We start from the raw sequence: 8,384 nt of genomic DNA on the forward strand, positions 1-8,384 counted from the left end.
TTTCTTTATGCTAACAACAAGACAGAAGAAAGAGAAATTAAGGAGTCAATCCCATTTACAATTGCACCCAAAACCATAAGATACCTAGGAATAAACCTAACCAAGGAGGCAAAGAATCTATACTCAGAAAACTATAAGGTACTCATGAATGAAATTGAGGAAGACACAAAGAAATGGAAAAATGTTCCATGCTCCTGGATTGGAAGAACAAATATTGTGAAAATGTCTATTCTACCTAAAGCAACCTACACATTTAATGCAGTCCCTACCCAAATCCCTTCCATTTTTTTTTCAAAGAAACAGAACAAATAATCTTATAATTTATATGGAACCAGAAAAGACCTCGAATAGCCAAAGGAATATTGAAAAAGAAAGCCAAAGTTGGTGGCATCAGAATTCCAGACTTCAAACTTTATTACAAAGCTGTCATCATAAACGCAGTATGGTACTGGCACAAAAACAGACACATAGATCAATGTAACAGAATAGAGAGCCCAGAAATAGACCCTCAACTTTATGGTCAACTAATCTTCAACAAAGAAGGAAAGAATGTCCAATGGAAAAAAGACAGCTGCTTCAAAAATGGTGCTGGGAAAATTGGACAGCCCCATGCATAAAAATGAAATTGGACTATTTCCTTACACCACACACGAATATAGACTAAAAAATGGATGAAGGACCTCAATGTGAGAAAGGAATCCATCAAAATACTTGAGGAGAATACAGGCAGCAACCTCTTCGACCTCAACCACAGCAACTTCTTCCTAGGAACATCGCTAAAGGCAAGGGAGGCAAGGGTAAAAATGAACTATTGGGATTTAATCAAGATGAAAAGCTTTTGCACAGCAAAGGAAGCATTTAACAAAACCAAAAGACAACTGACAGAATGGGAGAGGATATTTATAAACGACATATCAGATAAAGGGCTAGTATCCAAAATCTATAAAGAGTTTAGCAAACTCAACACCCAAAGAACAAATAATCCAATCAAGAAATGGGCAGAGGGCCTTCGGCACAGGTCATGGTCTCAGGGTCCTGGAATCGAGCCCCGCATGGGGCTCTCTGCTCAGGAGAGAGCCTGCTTCCTTCTCTCTGTCTGCCTCTCTGCCTACTTGTGATCTCTGTCTGTCAAATAAATAAATAAATCTTAAAAAAAAAAATAAGAAATGGCATAGTACATAAACAGACATTTCTGCAAAGAAGACATCCAGATGGCCAACAGACACATGAAAAAGTGCTCCACATCACTCGGCATCAGGGAAATACAAATCAAAACCACAATGAGATACCACCTCACACCAGTCAGAATGGCTAAAATTAACAAGTTTGGAAATGACAGATGCTGGCGAGGATATGGAGAGAGGGGAACCCTCCTACACTGCTTGTGGGAATGCAGGCTGGTGCAGACACTCTGGAAAACAGTGTGCAGGTTCCTCAAAAAACTGAAAATAGAGCTATCCTATGACCCAGCGTTTGCACTCTTGGGTATATATCCTAATGATACAAACGTCGTGCTCCAAAGGGGCATGTGCACCGAATGTTTATAGCAGCAATGTCCACAATAGCCAAACTATGGAAAGAACCTGGATGTCCATCAACAGAGGAATGGATAAAGAAGAAGTGGTATATATATTCAATGGAATACTATGCAGCCATCAAAAGAAATGAAACCGTGCCATTTGTGATGACCTGGATGGAACTAGAGGGTATTATGCTTAGCAAAGTGAGTCAGTCAGAGAAAGTCAACTATCATATGATCTCCCTGATATGAGGAAGTGGAGATGCAACATGGGGGGTTTGGGGGCATAGGAAAAGAAAAAATGAAAGAAGGTGGGATCAGGAGAGAGACAAACCATGAAAAACTCAGTCTCAAAAAACAGACTGAGTATTACTGGGGGGATTGGGGACAGGATAGGGTGGTGGGGAAATGGACATTGGGGAGGGTATGTGCTATGGTGAGTACTGTGAAATGTGTAAACCTGGCGAGTCCCAGACCTGTACCCCTGGGGATAAAAATACACTATATGTTCATTTAAAAATTAAAAAAAGAAAGAAAGAAAGGAAGGAAGGAAGGAAGGAAGGAGGGAAGGAATCAATCTGCTTGGGTTTGCTCTCAAGAGCTTTTGTTCCCTGAACACTTTCCCTAGAGCTCTGGAGGATGGGAATGAAAATGGTGGTCTCCCAATCTCCAGCCCAGAGGAGCCAAGGGCTCGGGATCCCATTCCTCAGTGTGCCTTTAGAGATAAGGTTTCAATCACTCCTGTCTCCCTGGTCTCCTGCAGTGCTCTGGGCTTATCCAGCCTGTGACTGAGAGTTTCTGTCTCTGACTCACAGCCCCGTTTGGCATCTCCAAAGCCAGCAGATTCCTGCCTCCAGGGGAGGAAGGTTAGTCTCCCTGGATTTGCTGCTTGTGGTGTCCCTGCTCAAAGAGCAGTGGTCCACCTGTGCCATAGATCACAGTTTAAGGTAACCCCGGGCTGAGAGCTCACTCCTTGGCTCTGTCTCTGTAGTTGGCTTCCCTGCTCTGATACCTGGGAGCTCTGCCCCACTCAGACACTCCCGATCTTTCAGTGACCCTGTGGGTCCTGAGACCACACTGTCCCCACAAGAGCTCCACCCCCCCTTAGTCTTTGGAGCCATATCCTTCAGTGGAGCAGACTTCTAAAAGTTCTGATTTTGTGCTCCACTGCTCCGCCACTTGTTGGGAGCTGGCCCCTCCCCTGCAGTCTATCTTCTCATCACCTCAGATTCACTTCTCCACACATCCTGCCTTTCAGAAAGTGGTCAATTTTCTGTTCCTAGAATTAGTGCTCTTCTTCTCTTCGATCTCCTGTTGAGTTTGTAGGTGTTCAGAATGGTTTGATAACTATCTAGCTGAACTCCTGCTACCTGATGTCATTTCAGTCTGCCAGTCTTCCGCCATCTTGCCTCTCTCCTCTCTTATTCCATAAATTTAATGATAATTCCCGATCTATCTGCTCTCTGATATTGATTCAGTTTATAATTACTGCTCTTTTATTTTGTAGCTACATTCCTCTCCACATGTCTAAACTAGTGAATTACCTGTGTAAAATAAAGAAGAAATCTCATCTGGCTACCACACACCTGAAAACAATTATTGATTTCATCGTGACTGCTAGAATTTGAGAGGAGGCTACATGAAAGCTAAAGTATTAAAGCAGTAAATATTCATAAAATTACACATAGTATAAATCCCTTCTCCATGAGGTAGCCTCTCCCACATCAGCCATCATTCTTCCCCTTTTACCATAACTTACCCCACAGTGAGCAACTGCATGCTTCTTGAACAATGTGAGAAGAAAATCTGGAAATGAGATTTGTACTTAATTGGCATTTAATTATCACTGGAGATTGTGTCTGAGTTCCTATCACTGGCCCTATTACTTAGTCTATAAGATGCCACATGCTTTGAGGGTACTAATATTATAGCACAAACGGACATCTCCTTAAATGCCTTTTACCAGATAAAGAAAGAGAAAGTCCTGTTTTCCAATGTTGATGATGTTAAAAAAAACAAAACAGGGGGTGCCTGGGTGGCTCAGTTGCTTAAGCATCTGCTTTCGGCTCAGGTTATGATCCCAGCTCCTGAGATCAAGTCCCTCATCAGTCTTCTTTCTCAGTGGGGAGTCTGCTTCTCCCTATCCCTCTTCTGCTTCTCCTGCTTGTACTCTCTCTCTCTCTCTCTCTCTCTCTCTGACAAAAAAATAAAAATCTTAAAAAATAAAAATTAAAAAAACCAGAAGAAAACCATAGGCCCAAAATGGAGTCATTTATGCTAGGCCATGTCACCAAACATGGGCTTACTGTCAAACCTAATTACAGGTTTTGGGGGTTTTGTTTGTTTTTTTTTTCAGCAGGGTCCATTCCCAGCACAGGGCTTGAACTCACAACCCTGAGATCAAGACCTGATCTGAAATCAAGAGTCAGGTGCTTAACTGCCTGAACCACTGGGGCACCCCAATCTAATTGCAGTTTTGACCTCTCCTGGAAATGCAGCTTTATCTAATCACTCAGGAATTTTTTGATCAGCACCAATTACGTAATCTGTCATATGGACCCTCTCCATCCTCTAAAGGAAGATGAGGTAGTCCACCTAATAAGACCCTTTTGTCGCCCAAAGAAGGTGACCTCACCTTAAATAATCCTTTTTTTTTTCCTTTTTATGACTTTCTTGTCCTACCTTTAGAAACCTTTCCCTTTTGTAACCTTTTGGAGCATCTCTCTACTTGCTAGATGGGATGATGCCCAATTCATGAATTAATTGATATAGCCATATAGATCTTTAAAATTAACTCGGTTTAATTTTTGTTCTTTAATGATGTTAATTGTATGGACCCACTTACTTTTTTTTTTTCCAAACCCACTTACTCTTGAAGTAAACTGTAGAATATAGAGAAAGACTATAATAAATTTTGAAGTTTGCCCCCCTCAAGCCTGAATGAATGGATAAGAAAAGCTTGCTGAGCATAGGTCACATTTGAAAGAATTAGAGAATGCATTTCTTGCTTCAGTGAGTGCAGCCTTGCACTAGAACAACTTTGCCCTCAATGAGATGCTTCTTCCAAAGCATAGTTTTTGCTAGTATACATTAATATATTATTATAATATATATAATTAATTAATTAGTATACACTAATTTCTGTAATCAATTTAGACATTCACTAACAATTTCTAGAGTAAAGAATACATTTTTATATGATGATAGAGACAGGAATAATTGGTTAGCCAAAAAGCCTGATCAAGGAAGATGAGTACACATTTGCCAATAAAATAATGAAATGGCAAGGGACAAATATGCTTCAGAGAAGACTGCAAGAAAAACAGCTAAGCATGAAATTTCATGGATACTTGAGTGGTCAATTTTGAGAATGGTTTGTAGAAGGTGACAAGAAATTAGTTGCATGGATAAAATAAAATGATACTGAGAAGTCCAGTACATTTTAAGTTGAATAACTTAGGTTTTATTTAATTGAAGGTAGGAACTCAAAGGAAGGTATTGATCACTGGTAAAATCTGATTTCATCTTTGTTTTAGAAAGGGTCTCTGGAGAGTACGTTAAGAGTTGGAGATAGAAACCAGAGTCAGGCATACTGGCTAAATAGCTCTGGCAACTCATCTCTACTGCTTTCTGGTTTTCCTTTGTAAGGGCCTATTTAGCCAGAGCAGACACACATCAGTTGAACCACCATTTTGTTGTTTATGCAGTAAAACTTAAATTGACCCTGCCCTTCTCTCCCCGCCCCAGGGAACTATTTAAAAGCAAGTCCGGGAAACCAGTCCCAGGTAACAAATCCCAAATACAAGGGTGGGTCAGGTCAGGTAGAGTTAAGAGTTGAAAGAATTGGGTCTTTCTTTCTTTCTTCTTTCTTCTTTCTTTATGCAGGGATGAGTCGGGTCAGGTGGAGGGATGAGTCGAGTCAGGTGGAGACATCCAATCAGTAAAGCACGCATACTGTCTCCCTAGCTGCCAAGGAGTGTGGGCCCCATTTTTGGGTGCCAATTCTCACCAAGCTGATAGGCTAGTTCAAATGTCTACTATAGGGTAAATTGTAATTCAATTGGTCACTTATGTGTGAGCTAGCATGACTGTGCAGCTTTCTCTGTGTGTTACAATCTCATTCGCCACCTGTGTGTGGCCAGGCCCAACCACATGGCCTTTGCTCTGTAAAAGTTAGTCTGTGAGGCAGGGATGGGTCACCCTCTCTGTAAGAGGCATGGCCCCAGCCAGTGGGTTTGATTCTTGATGCTTGGCGTGAAATAAAGCTTTGCTTGACCTTCGTTTTGTATCAGTCTTGCTCCTTTAATCATGGACCCATTATTGGGGGACCCAACATTGGGGACCCAACATCTTATGTGATTCTGGCAATGGATACCCTACAGCCAATATTTGATTACTAATATAGAAACAGAAAGAAGGATGTGGGAAGCAATAATGAAAAAAGAGGTGACAATATTGCACTTGAGGGAAGGAGTAGGAAGTAGGAGTGGGGGAGGGGAGAACAATTATGATGAATCTGGATGTAAAGATCAATATTGATGATGGTTTTGGTGATATTCACCAAAGAAAAGCAAATTCCAATTTATTTGCAGAGCAAATTGATGGCAAATCTTTGAAGAAAAACTTTTCCAAAAAGCATAGTAATGGTGGGGAGAAGTGTTCATTTTATTGCCACAGCTCTAGAGTTTAGGCACAGCTTCCTGGTATTTTCTGAGATAATGTCGTATAGCACATTATATTTGTTTAGCAATCCATTTATGGGGAACCTGGGTGGCTCAGTTGGTTAAGTGTCTGCCTTTGGCTCAGGTCACGATTGTGAAGTCCCAGGATCAAGCCCAGAGGTGTTGAGACTTTCTGCTCAGTGGGGTGTCTGCTTCTCCCTCTCCCTCTGCTCCTCCCTGTCCCCACCTCGAGCTTGCACAGGCTCAACTGTGCTCTCTGTATCTCTCACTTACATTCTTTCCCAAATGAATAAAATCTTTTTTTTAAAAAATCCATTTATATGTTATTCTATTTAAATATATATTAGCTTTTCAAAATGTCTGTGGCATAATCTCTCAGGTATAAACATAAGATTATTTTAAAATGACTAAAACTTTCAGGGCAAGCATACAAATCTTTGAGTTTTTAACCCTCGCTAAGTTTTCTAGCCTATCTCTCTGACTTAATTGCTATCAGTTAGTCAATTAAAAAAAATTTTTTTTCGGGGCACCTGGGTGGCTCAGTGGGTTAAAGCCTCTGCCTTCGGCTCAGGTCATGATCCCAGGGTCCTGGGATCGAGCCCCGCATCGGGCTCTCTGCTCAGCGGGGAGTCTGCTTCCCACTCTCTCTGTCTCTGCCTGCCTCTCTGCTTACTTGTGATCTCTGTCAAATAAAAAAAAAATTTTTTTTTTCAAAATAACCGCAATTATTCTGCCCTGATCAGGTTATTATATAATTTTTAAAAGTCAAGTAATCATCTTGAATGGTTAATGACCTCTTTCTAGGCTATGCAATTTAGCATTTTATAATTTCAGTTTTGCTCCCTTTTGGGCTATCTAGACTTCAAACTCATATAATTTGCCTATACAGTTTAAACAAACAATTTACAAAACCTAACAGTACCTAGGCTCAAGATAAGAGAATAAGTCACATTTAGGATCTAAAAGACAATACAGATATTATCTATCTAGGTCAACATCTCTTTATAAGATTGAGGTTATTTGTATCTAGAGGGCATCCACGACATGTCCAAGGTTACTCAACTAATTAGTTACAGAGCTGGGATTAGACCTTTCCTGCCAATTCAGTTTTGTGTCCTTCCTTTCTGGGTTATATGTAGTTGGTCTTTTTTACAAAGTTGCAAGCAACCTTGCTATTTGAGGAATATAATTATCCAGATACACAGAATGAAGAAAATATTTTTTATAAGTGTTCTTAGTTTAGCCCTGGAAAATCTAATTAAAATTAATCATGTGTGCTGAAAACATGGAATTAAAAACAGAAAGGAACTGGTTCAGGCGACTCTTAAGAACACCTCACAGTAAGTGTCTGCTATCTTTCAGAGAATTTCATTTCTCTGGTCACAACCTCTTGACTTGAAAGTTAAGGAATTTCTCTTTTTTTCCAGCTTTACTGACATATAATTGGTGTAATATTGAGTAGGTTTAAGATATACAGTGTGGTGATTTGATACACGTATATATTGTAAAATGATTAACATAATAAGGGTAACACATATAACATCTTACATAGTTAAAATTGTGTGTATCTGTGTGTAGAGAACTTTTAAGATCTACCCTCTTAGCAACTTTTAAATGTACAACACAGTATTAACTATAGTCATCATGCTGTATATTACTTCTCCAGGACTTAACTCATTTTATAAGTTACAACATTCCTTATTGCATTTGCATTCTTTTATTGGTCTGATTTTATTTCAAAAAATAGAGAAAAATAATTGCATTAGACTATATACTGCAGATTATAGTGTCCTGAATAAATTCTCTGACATAGGCGAAATAAGAATTATTTTTAGTATTGTTATGTAATCAATAAGAGAACATATTCAAAGAGAACAAGTTAGATAAAATAATTTTTAGTCAAATGGTAATATACTGTCAGGGAGGAATAATTTCCTCTGTCCTTCAAGGTCCTTCTAGCTGGACTAAGAATTAAATTGATAATGAGACAGATTAACAAGAGAAAATCAAGTGCACCTGGGTGGCTTAGTCATTAAGCAGCTGCCTTGGGCTCAGGTCCTGATCTGTCCTGGGATCCAGCAGGGCATCAAGCTCCCTGCTCAGCTGGAAGCCTGCTCCTCCCTCTCCTGTTCCCCCTGCTTGTATTCCCTCATTTACTGTCTCTTCTCTCTCTCTCTCTCTCT

The sequence above is a fragment of the Mustela erminea genome, chromosome X (assembly GCF_009829155.1).
Source record: "Mustela erminea isolate mMusErm1 chromosome X, mMusErm1.Pri, whole genome shotgun sequence".
In the NCBI taxonomy this organism is placed as follows: domain Eukaryota; kingdom Metazoa; phylum Chordata; class Mammalia; order Carnivora; family Mustelidae; genus Mustela; species Mustela erminea.